Below are 20244 nucleotides of genomic sequence, written 5' to 3' on the forward strand. Positions count from 1 at the left end.
CCCCATATAGACTCCCTGATCACCCCCCTGTCATTGATTACCCCCCTGTCATTGATCACACCCCTGTAAAGCTCCATTCAGACGTCCGCATGATTTTTACAGATCCACTGATAGATGGATCGGATCCGCAAAACGCATACGGACGTCTGAATGGAGCCTTACAGGGGCGTGATCAATGACTGTGGTGATCACCCCATATAGACTCCCTCATCACCCCCCTGTCATTGATCACACCCCTGTAAAGTTCCATTCAGACGTCCGCATGATTTTTACGGATCCACTGATAGATGGATCGGATCCGCAAAACGCACACGGACGTCTGAATGGAGCCTTACAGGGGCGTGATCAATGACTGTGGTGATCACCCTATATAGACTCCCTGATCACCCCCCTGTCATTGATTACCCCCCTGTCATTGATCACACCCCTGTAAAGCTCCATTCAGACGTCCGCATGATTTTTACGGATCCACTGATAGATGGATCGGATCCGCAAAACACATACGGACATCTGAATGGAGCCTTATAGGGGGGTGATCAATGACAGGGGGGTGATCACCCCATATAGACTCCCTGATCACCCCCCTGTCATTGATCACCCCCCCTGTCATTGATTACCCCCTGTCATTGATCACACCCCTGTAAAGCTCCATTCAGACGTCCGCATGATTTTTACGGATCCACTGATAGATGGATCGGATCCGCAAAACGCATACGGACGTCTGAATGGAGCCTTACAGGGGCATGATCAATGACTGTGGTGATCACCCCATATAGACTCCCTGATCACCCCCCTGTCATTGATCACCCCCCTGTCATTGATCACCCCCCTGTCATTGATCACCCCCCTGTCATTGATCAACCCCCTGTCATTGATCAACCCCCCTGTCATTGATCACCCCCCTGTCAGGCTCCATTCTGACATTTTTTTGGCCCAAGTTAGCGGAAATTATTTTTTTTTTCTTACAAAGTCTCATATTCCACTAACTTGTGTCAAAAAATAAAATCTCACATGAACTCACCAGACTCCCTGATCACCCCCCTGTCATTGATTACCCCTCTGTCATTGATCACCCCCCTGTAAAGCTCCATTCAGATGTCCGCATGATTTTTACGGATCCACTGATAGACTGATCGGATCCGTAAAAATCATACGGACGTCTGAATGCAGCCTTACAGGGGGGTGATCAATGACAGTTGGGTGATCACCCCATATAGACTCCCTGATCACCCCCCTGTCATTGATCACCCCCCCTGTCATTGATCACCCCCCTGTCATTGATCACCCCCTCTGTCATTGATCACACCCCTGTCATTGATCACCCCCCTGTCATTGATCACCCCTCTGTAAGGCTGCATTCAGTCTTTTTTTTGGCCCAAGTTAGCGGAATTTTATTTTTTTTCTTACAAAGTCACATATTCCACTAACTTGTGACAAAAAATAAAATCTCACATGAACTCACCATACCCCTCACGGAATCCAAATGCGTAAAATTTTTTAGACATTTATATTCCAGACTTCTTCTCACGCTTTAGGGCCCCTAGAATGCCAGGGCAGTATAAATACCCCACATGTGACCCCATTTCGGAAAGAAGACACCCCCAGGTATTCCGTGAGGGGCATATTGAGTCCATGAAAGATTGAAATTTTTGTCCCAAGTTAGCGGAAAGGGAGACTTTGTGAGAAAAAAAAATAAAATATCAATTTCCGCTAACTTGTGCCAAAAAAATTTAAATTCTATGAACTCGCCATGCCCCTCATTGAATACCTTGGGGTGTCTTCTTTCCAAAATGGGGTCACATGTGGGGTATTTATACTGCCCTGGCATTCTAGGGGCCCCAAAGCGTGAGAAGAAGTCTGGTATCCAAATGTCTAAAAATGCCCTCCTAAAAGGAATTTGGGCACCTTTGCGCATCTAGGCTGCAAAAAAAGTGTCACACATCTGGTATCCCCGTACTCAGGAGAAGTTGGGGAATGTGTTTTGGGGTGTCATTTTACATATACCCATGCTGGGTAAGAGAAATATCTTGGTCAAATGCCAACTTTGTATAAAAAAATGGGAAAAGTTGTCTTTTGCCAAGATATTTCTCTCACCCAGCATGGGTATATGTAAAATGACACCCCAAAACACATTCCCCAACTTCTCCTGAATACGGCGATACCACATGTGTGACACTTTTTTGCAGCCTAGGTGGGCAAAGGGGCCCATATTCCAAAGAGCACCTTTAGGATTTCACAGGTCATTTACCTACTTACCACACATTAGGGCCCCTGGAAAATGCCAGGGCAGTATAAGTACCCCACAAGTGACCCCATTTTGGAAAGAAGACACCCCAAGGTATTCCGTGAGGGGCATGGCGAGTTCCTAGAATTTTTTATTTTTTGTCACAAGTTAGTGGAAAATGATGGTTTTTTTTTTTTTTTCTTACAAAGTCTCATATTCCACTAACTTGTGACAAAAAATAAAAACTTCCATGAACTCACTATGCCCATCAGCGAATACCTTGGGTGTCTTCTTTCCAAAATGGGGTCACTTGTGGGGTAGTTATACTGCCCTGGCATTCTAGGGGCCCAAATGTGTGGTAAGGAGTTTGAAATCAAATTCTGTAAAAAATGACCAGTGAAATCCGAAAGGTGCTCTTTGGAATATGGGCCCCTTTGCCCACCTAGGCTGCAAAAAAGTGTCACACATGTGGTATCTCCGTATTCAGGAGAAGTTGGGGAATGTGTTTTGGGGTGTCATTTTACATATTCCCATGCTGGGTGAGAGAAATATCTTGGCAAAAGACCACATGTGTGACACTTTTTTGCAGCCTAGGTGGGCAAAGGGGCCCATATTCCAAAGAGCACCTTTCGGATTTCACCAGCCATTTTTTACAGAATTTGATTTCAAACTCCTTACCACACATTTGGGCCCCTAGAATGCCAGGGCAGTATAACTACCCCACAAGTGACCCCATTTTGGAAAGAAGACATCCCAAGGTATTCGCTGATGGGCATAGTGAGTTCATGGAAGCTTTTATTTTTTGTCAGAAGTTAGTGGAATATGAGACTTTGTAAGGAAAAAAAAAAAATCATCATTTTCCGCTAACTTGTGACAAAAAATAAAAAGTTCTATGAACTCACTATGCCCATCAGCGAATACCTTAGGGTGTCTACTTTCCGAAATGGGGTCATTTGTGGGGTGTTTGTACTGTCTGGGCATTGTAGAACCTCAGGAAACATGACAGGTGCTCAGAAAGTCAGAGCTGCTTCAAAAAGCGAAATTCACATTTTTGTACCATAGTTTGTAAACGCTATAACTTTTACCCAAACCATTTTTTTTTTACCCAAACATTTTTTTTTTATCAAAGACATGTAGAACAATAAATTTAGAGCAAAATTTATATATGGATCTCGTTTTTTTTTGCAAAATTTTACAACTGAAAGTGAAAAATGTCATTTTTTTGCAAAAAAATTGTTAAATTTCGATTAATAACAAAAAAAGTAAAAATGTCAGCAGCAATGAAATACCACCAAATGAAAGCTCTATTAGTGAGAAGAAAAGGACGTAAAATTCATTTGGGTGGTAAGTTGCATAACCGAGCAATAAACCGCTAAAGTTGTGGAGTGCCGATTTGTAAAAAAGGGCCTGGTCTTTAGGGGGGTATAAACCTGTGGTCCTTAAGTGGTTAAATAGAGGCTGGGTCACATGCTGCACTTGGCCAATCACAGCCATGCCAATAGTAGGCATGGCTGTGATGGCCTCTTGGGGCAAGTAGTATGACGCTTGTTGATTGGCTGCTTTGCAGGCTTTCAAAATGCGCCATAGAAATTGCCGAACCACGAACCCAAACTTTTACGTAAATTTTCGGGTTCGGGTCTGTGTCCGTGTCACGAACACCCCAAAATTCGGTACGAACCGGAACTATACAGTTCGGGTTTGCTCATCCCTATTAGTGAAGAAAGCAGTAATACAAATAGTGATGTAACAGTACAGGAATAATGCACAAAGTGGTGTCACAGAAAATGAATAATGCACACAGCAATGCAAATCCTGATAAAGCACATCACCTGAGTCTACTTGAGTCACATCAGTATCCATGGAGGCGCCAGGTGAGATGCAGACCAGTGTCTTATTTTCCTTTCCCTATTAGAATAAGCATGCATGTACATGAGCAGGAGGCTGTTCAGTTTGTACAAGTGTCTCTATGAACACAGTAGTGTTACATGTTAGATTAAGAGGATAATCGGTCACTGCCAAATAAAACATATTAGTTCTCTGGCACATAGATGGCGGGAGGTGCGGCTGGCCACAGGTTGTAACCCGCAAGCAGGTCTCTACAAGGATTGCACAAGGCAGTACAATAGTACTGACATGAAGAGGTTAGTAGTATCACATGCTCCCTGATTTGACTTGTCACAAGAGTTACAAGAAGCCTTTCATCCGGGGATATTACAAGTGTCATAATAAGGACTGACTGCAGATTGTAATCCACACAAATCCGAACCTGAATGAGGAAGCTGCATTAATATTGTAAGTGGAATAGGCTGCTTCTTGTGCCTCAGGCTACATGTGCCGTGTTTTGCGATCCGCAAAATACGGATGCCGCCCATGTACGTTCCGCAATTTGCGGAACAGAACGGACGGCCCATTATAGAAATGCCTATTCTTGTCTGCAGAACGGACAAGAATATGACGTATTCTTTTTGCTGTGCCAAGGAATGGAGCAACGGATGCGGACAGCACACGGAGCGCTGTCTGCATCTTTTGCAGCCCCATTGAAGTGAATGGGTCCACATCTGAGCCGCAAAAAATGCGGCTCGGATGCGGACCAAAAAAACGGTCATGTGAATGTAGCCTAAGGTAAATCTCAAGGCTATAACTGAAACTACAGATCTTACCCCCAGTCATTGCAATTTAGAGTGCTTCATTAAAACTACAAACGAAGATTTGTTTGAGTTTTTGATTATTATTATTAATTCTTAAATAAAAATCCTTTTTTGTATTTTGAGATATACAATTGCAAAAGGAAGTATGTGAACCCTTTGGAATGATATGGATTTCTGCACAAATTGGTCATAAAATGTGATCTGATCTTCATCTAAGTCACAACAATAGACAATCACAGTCTGCTTAAACTAATAACACACAAAGAATTAAATGTTACCATGGTTTTATTGAACACACCATGTAAACATTCACAGTGCAGGTGGAAAAAGTATGTGAACCCTTGGATTTAATAAGTGGTTGAACCTCCTTTGGCAGCAATAACTTCAACCAAACGTTTCCTGTAGTTGCAGATCAGACGTGCACAACGGTCAGGAGTAATTCTTGACCATTCCTCTTTACAGAACTGTTTCAGTTCAGCAATATTCTTGGGATGTCTGGTGTGAATCGCTTTCTTGAGGTCATGCCACAGCATCTCAATCGGGTTGAGGTCAGGACTTTTTAAGCCATTCCGTTCTTGATTTACTTCTATGCTTTGGGTCGTTGTCCTGTTGCAACACCCATCTTCTGTTGAGCTTCAGCTGGTGGACCGATGGCCTTAAGTTCTCCTGAAAAATGTCTTGATAAACTTGGGAATTCATTTTTCCTTTGATGATAGCAATCCGTCCAGGCCCTGACGCAGCAAAGCAGCCCCAAACCATGATGCACCCACCACCATACTTCACAGTTGGGATAAGGTTTTGATGTTGGTGTGCTGTGCCCCTTTTTCTCCACACATAGTGTTGTGTGTTTCTTTCAAATAAATCAACTTTGGTTTCATCTGTCCACAGAATATTTTGCCAGTACTGCTGTGGAACATCCAGGTGCTCTTGTGCAAACTGTAAACGTGCAGCAATGTTTTTTTTGGACAGCAGTGGTATCCTCCCATGATATCCATTCTTGTTTAGTGTTTTACGTATCGTAAATTCGTTAACAGGGATGTTAGCATATGCCAGAGACTTTTGTAACTCTTTAGCTGACACTCGATTATACATACGATTCTTCTTCACCTCATTAAGCAGTCTGTGCTGTGCTCTTGCAGTCATCTTTACAGGACGGCCACTCCTAGGGAGAGTAGCAGCAGTGCTGAACTTTCTCCTTTTATAGACAATTTGTATTAGCGTGGACTGATGAACAGCAAGGCTTTTGGAGATACATTTATAACCCTTTCCAGCTTTATGCAAGTCAAGAATTCTTAATCGTAGGTCTTCTGACAGCTCTTTTGTGCGAGGCATCATTCACATCAGGCATTGCTTCTTGTTAAAAGCAAACCCAGAACTGGTGTGTTTTCTATAGGGCAGGGCAGCTGTGACCAACATCTCCAATCTCATCTCATTGATTGGACTCCAGTTGGCTGACACCTCACTCCAATTAGCTCTTGGAGATGTCATTAGTCTAGGGGTTCACATACTTTTTCCACCTGCGCTGTGAATGTTTACATGGTGTGTTCAATAAAAACATGGCAACATTTAATTATTTGTGTGTTATTAATTTAAGCAGACTGTGATTGTCTATTGTTGTGATTTAGATGACGATCAGATCACATTTTATGACCAATTTGTGCAGAAATCCATATCATTCCAAAGGGTTCACATACTTTTTCTTGCAACTGTATACCTGATTTGGTATAAAGGAGCATTACATTAAACCTACCTTTGCATATCATTCTGAGAGTGCGTAGTTTCATTCATATTGACTATAGTGGGTTTACACCCTTATACCACGGCACCTCCCCTTAGTGAAGTGCATTGTCCATTTTTTTCTGTCTTACACTGAGATGGGGCAGTTTCTCATTCCTCATATAATTATCTAATTTTTTATCTAATTCTATCTCTATATCTATCTATCTAGCTAAAGCAAACAAGGACTACAAATAGCAGCATATTACCATGTGCAAAGACACATGCAAACACTAGAAACATGAATAAATGTTAACAGCTATATTTAATATATGAAAATTATTAGCTCTTTGTGCATATTTTTGATCAAGAATATGCCGGGCCGACCTACCAGCGACAAGGTGGCTTCTAACAGACGGGACCTACACTAACAGTTTTGCTTCTCTTAGGCCTCTTTCACACGGGCGTGTCCGGATTAGGTCCAGATGCGTCCCAGTGCATTGCGGCAAACCCGCGCGAGTAGGAACGCAATTGCAGTCAGTTTTGACTGCGATTGCGTTCCGATGTTCAGTTTTTATCGCGTGGGTGCAATGTGTTTTGCACGCGTGTGATAAAAAACCGACTGTGGTATCCAGACCCGAACTTCTTTACAGAAGTTCAGGTTTGGGTTAGTTGTAGTGTAGATTTTATTATTTCCCCTTATAACATGGTTATAAGGGAAAATAATAGCATTCTGAATACAGAATCCATAGTACAATAGGCTGGAGGGGTTAAAATAAATAAATTTAACTGACCTTAATCCACTTGATCGCGCAGCCCGCATCTCTTCTGTCTTCATCTGTGAGCAATAGGACCTTTGTTGACGTCACTGCGTTCATCACATGGTCCATCACATGATCCATCACCATGGTGATGGATCATGTGATGAGCGTAGTGACGTCATCAAAGGTCCTATTGCTCACAGATAAAGACAGAAGAGATGCCGGCTGCGCGAACAAGTGGATTAAGGTGAGTTAAATTATTATTATAATTTTTTTAACCCCTCCAGCTCTATTTTACTATGCATTCTGTATTCAGAATGCTATTATTTTCCCTTATAACCATGAAGAAGTGGGTGATTTATTAACCCATGTGACAGCAACGTTTCAGCTCTCTCTATGGAGCCTTTGTCAAGCCATAGTGACATGTGCAAAAAGCAGTGCTCTTATAGCATACATAATAAAATTAAGTGATTACATAATTATCTCTCAATATAATACAAAAATAGTGCAAAAATACATTACCGTATTTTTCGCCCTATAAGACGCACCGGCCCATAAGACGCACCTAGGTTTTTGAGGAGGAAAATAAGAAAAAAAAATATTTTGAACCAAAGGTGTGCTTTTGGTGGGCTTTGAAATAATGGTAGCCTGTGAATGACACTATTATGGGGGTCTGTGGATGGCACTGTTATGGAGGTCTGTGGATGGCACTGTTATGGGGGTCTGTGGATTGCACTGTTATGGGGGTCTGTGGATGGCACTGTTATGGGGGTCTGTGGCTGGCACTGTTATGGGGGTCTGTGGCTGACACTGTTATGGGGGTCTGTGGCTGACACTACAGTGACAAAGGCTACTGCGTAGCCAAAACGTTGTACTTTGTTTGTGTGTGCACTCAAGGCTTCCAATAAATGACGCACTGGATGTGCTGCTGTGATCATCATCTTTCATTGCTGTTCCTGGACTGCTGTGGATCTGCGGTCCCATCGCGGCTGTTGCATTCCGGTTTTAAAGGTCTAAAGGTCTGGTTGTGCTGCTCTACTACCTATTATTTGTACTGTTATGGGGTCTGTGGCTGACACTGTTATGGGCCTCTGTGGCTGACACTGTTATGGGGGCGTCTGTGGATGGCACTGTTATGGGGGCATCTGTGGATGGCATGACACTGCTATGGGGGGATCTGTGGATGACAGATAAATAGCATCTTATGCTATTTGACATCCACAGATCCCCCCCATAACAGTGTCAGCTACTGTGAATGACCCCCAATACGGGGGCTGGCATCTACACTAGTTTTTAAATGGCAGCGGGGGCCCAGTGCAGTCATTGTATTCCATTGCACCGGCCCCTCTCACTGTACTAATGGTATCTGTAACTGCAGGCAGGCAATGGTTAACTATACATATGTTCGATCCAGCACTGAACAGCCTGTACTTACGATCATAGCAGGCTGGATGCTGGAGGCAGGAGGCTGGGCGGGCGGGCACTGGCAGCGTAACTTCCTACGTCAGATGCCTGCGCCGCCTGCTCCGCCCACTTTATGAATGAAGCAGGCGACGCAGGCCACGTGACGTAGGAAGTTACGCTGCCAGTGCCCGCCCACCTGCCCAGCATCCAGCATCCAGCTTGCTATGATCGTAAGTACAGGCTGCTCAGTGCTGGATCGAACATATGTATAGTTAACCATTGCCTGCCTGCAGTTACAGATACCATTAGTACAGTGAGCGGGGCCCGGTGCAATAGAATACAGTGACTGCATCGGGCCCCGCTGCCATTATAAAACTAAAGGCCGACCCCCAGCCCCTCCTCCCTCCTTGCTGATACACACGCCGGCCGTGCTGTGCAGCTTGCGGTCGGCGGTGTATCAGTGTAAAAATGGCAGCCTTTTCCCCATAAGACACACTGCCATTTTCCTCCCACTTTTGGGGGGGGGAAAGTGCGTCTTATAGGGCGAAAAATACGGTATATATAAAATCCATTTAAGTGTCCATGATTATATTTCCAAATTCATATAAACTTGCGTAAAAAGTGAAAAGTGTCCAATAATTCATAAAAAATACATTCTATGCAATGAATATAGTATATCCAACATGAAAATCAAGCTCCAGGTGCACATAATCCAGTGATTAAAAAAGGCAAAAACAAATGACATAATCTCACATGGAGCCAGAGACTGCAGGACCTAGTCGGCGTTATGAAAGTCACACTGCGCAGGCTCCAAGTACTCATACTACCGCGAGAGTTGTAATTAGCCTTGCCAACATAGGAGACCACAACAAACATGGCCGATAAGCAGAAACATTGACTGCGCAGACCAGGGCTGGGACAAGGCCATTTGGTGCCCAGGGCGAAGATGGCAAACTGCGCCCCCCCCCCCCCCCCCCTCGTTTTTAAGAAAAAAATTAGTTTGTTATTTGTATTACATTATTTTCTTACTTTTTACAGTCTGTGTGTGAGTAGCAGCTAGTGAAGGCAGGCTCCTCGTGGCTTGTTCTTCACGCGCCGACACAGCTCCCTGTAGGCTGCGCGAGTCCTCCCTCTCTCACCTCACACCTCGCCTCCGGCGTGAGCCGCGTGACGTCACACGGCGCACGCCGGTGGTATCAACCAAATGAATCCTCCATGGGGGGGGGGGGCGAGGAAACGCAGAGGAGGAAAGGGAGCCCGAGCCAGGAGCGCAGTCGGCACAAAATTCATAGGGGGAGAGAAGGAGCAGCGCTGACATGGCTGGTGTGGACGGTGTAGGCGGGTGCAGGAGCGCACTCAGCACAGCAAGCACAGCAAGTACAGCAAGTGGCGCTTGGCTAATGTGGTACAGTGAAGCTGTACACTGCTGGCACTTCACCTGCGCCCAGGGCCGCTGATAGAAATCATGGGGCCCCGTACAGCATACATGACGGGGCCCCCTTCAGCTCCACCCCCTGATCCCTCCTTCAGCCACACCCCTGGCCCCGCCTTTGGCCCCTCCCCAGACGCCGCCTTGAAACAACATGCAGATTTGTCTACAAGTGATATTTATGGCGCTGGGGGGTCGTCTGTGAATGGCGCTGTTATGGAGGGGATCTGTGAATGGCACTGTTATGGAGGGGATCTGTGAATGGCACTTTTATGGAGGGGATCTGTGGATGGCACTGTTATGGAGGGGATCTGTGGATGGCACTGTTATGGAGGGGATCTGTGGATGGCACTGTTATGGAGGGGATCTGTGGATGGCACTGTTATGGAGGGGATCTGTGGATGGCACTGTTATGGAGGGGATCTGTGGATGGCATTGTTATGGAGGGGATCTGTGGATGGCACTGTTATGGAGAGGATCTGTGGATCTGGCACTGTTATGGAGGGGATCTGTGGATGGCACTGTTATGGGGGGATCTGTGGATGGCACTGTTATAGAGGGGGATCTGTGGATGACACATACCGACCTTACATTCAGCTCCTGCCTCCTCCGTCCACCCTCCAGTAACAAGTGCGGGCGGCAGCGCTCACTCACTGACGTCACGCGCCTGCGCCGCCTAGTGGGAGGAGAAGCGTGTGACGTCAGTGAGTGAGCGCCGCCACCACACTGCCTGCTGTTACTGGAGATCGCCACTACGATATCAGCACATCAGCCTGATCCACCCCCTTTGATCTGCCGTTTCCAACTTGCGCTACCCCCGGAGCACCAGCCTGAGCGCTCGTTCGGCACAACAACACTGCAGCAGGAGGATCTCCCCGGCCTCCAGCGCACCAGCCGATTACAGCGCCGCCCAGAGAGGCTTCCCCCGTGACGTCACTGACTCAGTCCCCGCCCCTTTAACCTTTAGAAGCGCGCAGCAAAAAAATTAAAATGGCTCGGGAGTCGGCAGCCCGGGCCCCCCTGCCAGCCGGGCCCGGTACAACTGGGCCAGCTGTACTGGCCTATCAGCGGCCCTGCCTGCGCCCCCCTCCTGTCCGCAAATGGTAGCGCCCAGGGCACCCGCTCCTTTGGCCCCTGCCTTGTACCGGCCCTGGCGCAGACTCATGCCCATAGAACGATGTGGACGCCTCTACACATCACATGACTGCAGCACATGATCGCCACGAACATTATTGACCATAACATACTAGTATAAAACGATGGGCTAAATACAGAGAGCAGGTAAACAGTGGACCACCACCGTCACCCAATCTCAAAAACACCCACCTATAGCGCCCTCATAAGGCACTGGCAGCAAAGTTGCCATAAATGATCCAGCTCAATATATAACAGGGGTCAATATAAATAACCAGGGGGGCCAGTGTCCTCCCAGGGACCAACCTGATAGAGGGCACAGCGCCCTATTAGGATAAGAGAATACAGGTGTCACCTTTGTGTGACCCTGATCCCCCATCCAATTCCTGGACAATATGACTGCAGATAAGGGTGGTGGGGTTGTGGTCATGGACACAGGGTATTATGTGTGAGAAATTAAGACACAACTTGGGGATGTGAATGTATATCAAAGAGTTCAAGGTGATCCTAAATTTGGTATATTGAAGGAACTTAGAGACCTATTAAACCACGCCAAAGATGGTGGTATTATAGATGAGAAGTTCCTGGGGGTGCCATTCTTGCATCATTTGATGTATGTAGCTTATATATATCCATTGAGCATGGCTGCACGGCAATGTTTACTGAACACTAATTACATGATGGAATGTAGAGACTTTATTGTCTCACTGTTGAGATTTATTTTGACCAGGAATAATTTTTTATTTCAGGACGAGTATTATGTTCAGCAGCGGGGGACCGCTATGGGGTCCAATGTGGCGCCAACCTATGCAAACATATATATGACACATCGGGAGGAGTCTTTCATCTATGGGTGCCACCACTTCAGCCATGTGCTGGGGTGGTGGTGCTATATAGACGACATTTTCCTTGTGTGGGTGGGTGCTGCAGAGGACCTCGTGGCGTTCCACTCCTTGAATGAGATTGACCCAAGTGTAAAATTTACCTTGACACATTCTGAAGAGAAGGTACAATTTCTGGACACAGAGGTTTCTATTCATGGCCAGTCTCTTACAAATGACCTATATGTGAAACCCACAGATAAAAATACATGATTAAATCCCTCCCGTCTAGCCAAATGCTACGGGTAACAAGAATAGTACAAGATCAGGGCTGGTGCAATGATTTTTGCCACCCGAGGCACATGCTAATTTTGCCGCCCCTTGACTCCGCCCATTGACCACACCCCTTTTCCCGCCCCTTTTTCAGCCACCTTTTGCATGCAACATTTAACTATGGTCGTGTACCCTGTGCCAGTCTATGGTCATGTACCCTGTGCCAGTCTGACTATGGTTGCGTACCCTGTGCCAGTCTGACTATGGTCATGTATATATAATATCCAGCCATTGTCTGCCACCTAGTACCATCCCAGTGATGCCAATCACTCTGCGCTGTTCAGCAGGTTGGCACACCAAACACGAGCAGTGCCACCGGGGTAACTGCGCCATTCAGCCACTGTCTGAAATCCTGTGCCACCAGGGCAACATAAAACAGTATGCTGCCTTGTGCCCTCTGCCAGTCTGGCACTGTCCTGCACCCTGTACCATTCATAGCCCTTTAGACAGTCTGGGCCACCTATTAGGGTCCATGTGCCACTGCTGGGCACCCTGTGCCAGTCAGAATCTATGGCCCATAGTTAAGCAGCAGGTGTGCCCTGACCCCTGTACACAAGTGTGTGCCACGCTGCTGCCAGTCACTGTCCTGCAGCCTCTGACACCCTAGTGCAGGTTGTCAGAGTGCGGTTGCCAGGGGTGCTCACCAGGTTCTGCTCCTCGCTGTGCTCCAGGTCCACATTGCCTTGGCTCTTGCCAAGATCATGTGTCTTTGGCGCGTGATCCCGCGAGACCCACCTCTGGAGGTCACTGGTCTCGCGGGATTGCGCGCCCGAAGTCAGGGCCGGTGCAAGGATACGTTTCAAAGCCTTTTATCGACAATTACATGACATTTATGGAAACAGTCAGTATTTGCAGTGTTGGCCCTTCTTTTTCAGATTAAAATTCCTCTATATTCTCAAATCCGCTGGTCAACATTTTCCAGTGTTTCCTCACAATAGAAGAAATTTGTGAACTATTCACACTGTAATCTGAAACAAATGGAATTCTGGGAGAGGACGTCTTAGGTATATCAGAGCCCTGAGTAGTCTCTAATCCCTTAATTCTAGATATACTTTTAGAGATCAATTTCTTAGGGTAACCTCTGGAACGATTACTGAAATTATCTCAGCAGGTCCTTTAATGACAGCAATGAAATGCAGTGGAAAGTTTTTTTTGGGATTAAGTTAATTTTCATGGCAAAGAAGGACTATGCAATTCATCTGGTAATACAGCTTCGAATCCCAGGAGAAACTTTTCTGAAAGAAAGTCTAAATGAGATTTAAATACACCAGGGTCTCGTAGCTGTGTGTCTGCTGCGTGCCGCTCTCTCTGCCTGAAGTGAACAAACTCATGCTCGCACATCGGAGCGGATCCGGCCGGCAAGTACAGGAACAGAAGGAGATGATGACAAGTAGGAGGCGGGGCGCAGGCGGCGGCCGGCACCCCCAGGCAGAGTGCGCTCTACGCGGTTGCCTACTCTGCATATGGGTGGCGCCGGCCCTGTACAAGATGGCCCCATTAGAGACAAGAGATTGTCGGAAATGGCTGCCAAATTTTGTTCCAGAGGTTACCCTAAGAAATTGATCTCTAAAAGTATATCTAGAATTAAGGGATTAGAGACTACTCAGGGCTCTAATATACCTAAGACGTCCTCTCCCAGAATTCCATTTGTTTCAGATTACAGTGTGAATAGTTCACAAATTTCTTCTATTGTGAGGAAACACTGGAAAATGTTGACCAGCGGATTTGAGAATATAGAGGAATTTAAATCTCTCCCACTGTGCTGATATCGCAGAAATCGTAATCTACGGAAGTCAGATGTTGGTACATCTAAAATGAGTTGTAGCACGTATTTTGGTTCAACCCGTAAGGGTTGTTATCCATGCCACAATTGTGTGAATTGCTCTTTAATGATACGTGGTGACTCATTTTTGAATCCTTCTTCTGACAAAAGGATCAGAATTCAGCAATTTCTGACTTGTGACTCAACATTTGTAGTTTATTTGTTGTCATGTCTTGTAACCTTTGGTATGTTGGGGAGACTACGTGGGATGTCAAGACCCGTTTAAATCAGCATAGATACTCAATTAGGAAACAGAAACTAGACCCACCCGTATCCAAGCATTGTAAAGAGATAAGGTGATAGGGTGATGTTATTGAAAAGGAGGGAATTATATTGGATTTTTATGCTACAGACTCCAAGGGGTCTTAATGTGGATTTTAAGGTACTATAAATGTCTCCCAATTTTGCAGTTTCTTTCTCTATTCTCTTGTGAGGATATGTACATGTGCTAATTTTTAAGATGTCATCCTTTTGAGTTTTTACACAGATTATTGTTTAAGAATTGATACTGATGAACGGTCTTCCTGGAAGCTACAAGACCACAGGACCAGACAGGCTGCTGCTACATTATTGTTTTATTAATGTGTATATGTAATGACATGGGATACTACAATTTATAATGGCCTCATTATTTAGTTGTTTAGATAGAGTTGTGGTTCGCACTTGATCCCCTGCATGCCGTTTTTTTTACATGGGGTGATTGATTTTGAATCTGACCATTCTATGGTTATAATTTAAGCCCTTCGATGTTGGATGCCTCTCTCAAACATTGGGTCGTATTGTCCAGGAATTGGATGAAGGATCAGGGTCACACAAAAGTGCGCTGTGCCCTCTGTCAGGTTGGTCCCTGGGAGGACACTGGGCCCCCTGGTTATTCATATTGACCCCTGTTATATATTGAGCTGGATCATTTATGGCAACTTTGCTGCCAGTGCCTTATGAGGGCGCTATAGGTGGGTGTTTTTGAGAATGGGTGACGGTGGTGGTCCACTGTTTACCCGCTCTCTGTATTTAGCCCATCGTTTTATACTAGTATGTTATGGTCAATAATGTTCGTGGCGATCATGTGCTGCGGTCATGTGATGTGCAGAGGTGTCCACATCGTTCTATGGGCATGAGTCTGCGCAGGTAATGTTTCTGCTTATCGGCCATGTTTGTTGTGGTCTCCTATGTTGGCAAGGCTAATCACAACTCTCGCGGTAGTATGAGTACTTGCAGCCTGCACAGTGTGACTTTCATAACGCCGACTAGGTCCTGCAGTCTCTGGCTCCATGTGAGATTATGTCATTTGTTTCTATCTTTTTTAATCACTGGATTATGTGCACCTGGTGCTTGATTCATTTCAATCATGTTGGATATACTATATTCATTGCATAAAATGTATTATTTATAAAATTACTGGACACTTTTTACGCAAGTTTATATGAATTTGGAAATGTAATCATGGACACTAAAATGGATTATTTTATATATAATGTATTTTTGCACTATTTTTGTATTATATTGAGAGATAATTATGCAATCACTTAATTTAATTATGTATGCTATAAGAGCACTGCTTTTTGCACATGTCACTATGGCTTGACAAAGGCTCCGTAGAGAGAGCTGAAACGTTGCTGTCACATGGGTTAATAAATCACCCACTTCTTTCATGAATTTTTGGAGTGTTGCATATAATTAACGCTAGATCCAAGAATATTGTGATTCTCCAGTAGTGGGCTGGTAATGCAAGATTTATTTTGTACTAGATGAATGGGGTTGGAACCCTACTCAATGCCCCTGATTACCACAGAGTACTCCGAGTTAGTTACTACATATATCAGAAGTACATACACGCTATATGAAATATTAAAGTTCCGGTGCTATGGCTGTACTATAGTAAGTAGAAAGAAAATTATATTAAAGAGATTGTCCAGCCTAGGAACCGACCACCCCAATGGTCGTATCCTATGACTAATTAAAAAAAAAAACACCTCACCTGTCCATCGTCCCATCATTCCCATGCTGCTGCCCCATTCCCAGACACTTCCAGTCCTTACCAGGCCGTAGGTGGCTTGGTCCCATGATTGCTGTGGCCAATCAGTGGTCATATGTGCTAGACATGCCGTTCACATGCACAGCACATGTGACCTCTGAGGTCAGTGATTGGCTGCAGTGGTCATGGGACCAAGCTATTTCGACTGAAAGTGGCTGTGAACAGTGGCGTGGCACTGGACCCTCGGGACCATGGACAGGTGAGTTGCTTTTGTGTTTTTGCCCACAGGTTCGACCATTGGTCTTGCTGGCTGCTAGACCGGACAACATCTTTAATGACCGGCATTTAGCTTATGATACATGCTTGTACAAGTGGACATCCATACTTCGCCTCAAAATGCCCTGACACAATTACCAGTGTCTGAAAGAGACATACATTGTGTAGATGTGTTTCGTGGGCAGGTCTCATCCAGATGCTTAGGCTATCTTTACTGACTACACTTGTAAAACACAAGACCATATACAGTACATGGCTAGCTCTAAGCTGAAATGTTAGCACTTTCATCATGGACAGCATGCCCATAGTGATATCACATTATTGACCAGGGTTCACCAAACTCTAGAACTCCAGCTGTTGTGAAACAACTTCCTACGCATGTCCTATTCTTGTCCATAATCGTGGACAAGAATAGGCATATCTATCAAAATGCGGAACGCACACAACGGATACCCGTATTTTGCAGTTGTGCAATTTGTGGACAGCAAAAAACTTACGGTCCGGTGATGAGCGGCAGGGGCAATATTCGAATTTGCGCTATTTCGCGAATATTTATCATATATCCGAGAATTCGTGATCTCCAGTTATTATTTTCTTGATTGCTGCAATCGAAAGTTTTGCGATAAAATAAATTTGCGATACGAAAATTCGCAATCAACACTACTCCTAAAGTCAAAGATATTGCAGGCTTCTCATTGGCCCACAAGCAAGAAGCAGTGAGGGATCATGGGTACTGATAAAAAAAAATCTAGAATATTCTCAATTACGAAGATATAGCACTATATTCTTGATATTCGCGAATTCTCGAAGTGCCAATATTCGCGATAAAAATTTGCGATTAGAATATTCGCGATCAACACTATTACGGTTATGTGAATGGACCCTTATACAACTGGATCCGGACAAAAACGGATGATTCATTAGGATGTATTAAATGAAACAGAAGCGTTTTATTCAGGTTTTGAGATCCTGTGCCGGATGTCAAAACCTGAATAAAAAACATTGATGTGAAAGTAGCTTCAGCTATTCTTGGAACTTCCATAGAAGGGAATGGGGCCTGATGAGAGTTGTAGTTTCAGGACCACAGGAGTTCTAGAGGTTGCTGTCCCCTGTAATAAACTAAAAGGAATAGGGACTTGTAAAGATGGCAGGTGAATTTCTTCTTTCAATAAAACTTTAGTCTCTTAAGGATGCAGTCCTTCTTGTGGGATGGGCTGTAGTTTTCATTGGTACAATCTTCGGCTACATATAGGACTTTTTGATCACCATCCTCAAGAGACGGATAGATAAAAAAAAATCTAGAAAATTCAACATTTGTGAAAAAATTTGACATATTGCTGTTATTCTGCAGGTCAGTACAACTGTGGGGATTCTAAATTTATATAGTTTTTTGTGTTTACAACTTTTTCACAATTAAGTTACCGTACTTTTAAAAAAAACATTTTTGTGTTGCCACAAAAAAAAATAAAAAATATTGAAAATTGGTATTGCCTCGTGCATAATGATCTAAACCAGGGATCAGCAACCTTTGGCACTCCAGCTGCTGTGAAACTACAATTCCCAGCATGCTCCATTTATTTCTACGGGAGTTCGTAGAAGAGCAGAGTAAGTATGCATGCTGGGAGTTGTAGTTTCACAACAGCTGGACTGCTAGAGGTTTGCCTACCCCGATCCAAACGATCATTTTATTTATACCACACAATAGATGAAACAAATAAATGTCAGAATTGCTGTTTTTATTCTTCCTGCCTTCCCAAAGATGATTAGAATGTCCTATGTAACCATAATGGCACCAGTGCAAACGTCAACTCATATCGCAAATAACAAGCTTGTGAGAAAAATAAAAATGTTATAGCTAGAGATGAGCGAATTTTTCAAATTTTTCATTCGGTTCGCCAAATTTTTTGAAAACATTTGGTTTGATCCAAAGTTATCAGCAGCAAATTGCATTAAAAAACTGCTATTTCCTGGCTGCAGAGAGCCTTTATAGTGGTGTAGAACACTGTGCCTTGCAGTAACACGCATAGGGAGTCTGCTGTGGTAGTGAAATACTGTGAGTCCGTATGACATGCAGATGACAGGCGTCGCTCCTGGAATCACTGCACACTTCACTTATTTGGGCAGTCACAGGGCCAAAACTGACCAAATAACTCAAGTATGAACTCAGCCTTACAGGTAGATGTTAGCGACAAGAAGAAGCGCACTCCTTTTACACCGTCGTCAGCTGATTGCACATAGATGTCTACAGAACCTGTTCTATTAAACACTTATACAAGTAGAGCCCCCCCGACAGAGTGGAGAGGGTGTCAGCAGTATGTTTGTGTTGATGTCACTGATTATTTTGCCCTTCCTCTGATCCATCAGAACAATAATCCCCAAAAACTGGATCCTGTCTGTGGAGCATACGCCTTTACTCGGTCAGCATTTGCTCAATAATCCATCAGTATTGCTAAAGCCAAAAAAAGAACAGGAGTGGATCCAAAACAGAGATGACACGTGAATGGAATATTTGCATGTCTTCTGTGTTTTGTACCCACTCCTGCTTTTGGCTACCAAATCACAAGCCAATTCTGGTGAGACCATACAGGCCTTACAGCTTCTATACAGACAGGATCCGTTGTGCATCTCATTTTTCCTTCCTTCTGACAGATCAGAAGAAGGGTCAAATAAATGATGTAAAAAATTGCGTGGTGTTAAACAGGCAGGAAGTGCTCAAACCCATATGCAGTTGTGCATGTTTATACACGGGAGCAAATCCTGCACTTGTAGCCCGTTGCTAATGGCGATCCCCAGCAAAAATGCATACAGTGGACAGGGGCGGACTGAGAACCCTCAGGGCCCCCGGGCAAAATAAATCAAGGGCCCCCTTACAGGCCCCACCCATGTTCTGCTGCAAGCCCCACCCTTGTCCCGCCTCCATGCCCTGCCTCCAGCCACACCCTACACAATCTTTAATAAGATTTCAAAGTTAAAGCGACACAAAAGGCACCCAGACCACTTCAGCTCATTGATGTGGTCTGGGTACAGTGTCCCTTTTGCAAATCGAGCTGCAATGTTCTAGAGAAGCTGCATTGTTTACGTTCCAGCAATAAGTCAGCCTCTAGTGGCCGGCAGCCACCTGAGGGCTTCCTGGAGTAAAACAGACCTTTAGTCCGGTATCTGACGCTGGACGTCCTCACACTCTGCATGATGACCTCCAGGGTCAGATTTTTCCCCATAGGAAAGCATTGATTCAATGTCAGTCACTTCGGTGCGCAATCCCATCCTGCGGCGCGTGATCCCACGAGACCCGTGACCTACAGCGGCAGGTCTTGCGGGATCACGCGCTGCAGGACGGGATTGCGCACCGAAGTGACTGAACTCATTCCCGCGCAGCCCACAAGTAGCGGAACAATTACAAGAGGGGTGGGGAATAGCCAATTTAAAAAATATTTTGAACCAAAAGGTGTTATGGGGGCTCTGTGGATGGCACTGTTATGGGGGCTTTGTGGATGGCACTGTTATGGGGGCTTTGTGGGTGGCACTGTTGTGGGGGCTCTGTGGGTGGCACTGTTGTGGGGGCTCTGTGGGTGGCACTGTTGTGGGTGGCACTGTTGTGGGGGCTCTGTGGGTGGGACTGTTGTGGGGCTCTGTGGATGGCACTGTTGTGGGGGCTCTGTGGGTGGCACTGTTGTGGGGGCTCTGTGGGTGGCACTGTTGTG

This window comes from Bufo bufo, chromosome 2, assembly GCF_905171765.1.
Source record: "Bufo bufo chromosome 2, aBufBuf1.1, whole genome shotgun sequence".
Taxonomy (NCBI): Eukaryota; Metazoa; Chordata; class Amphibia; order Anura; family Bufonidae; genus Bufo; species Bufo bufo.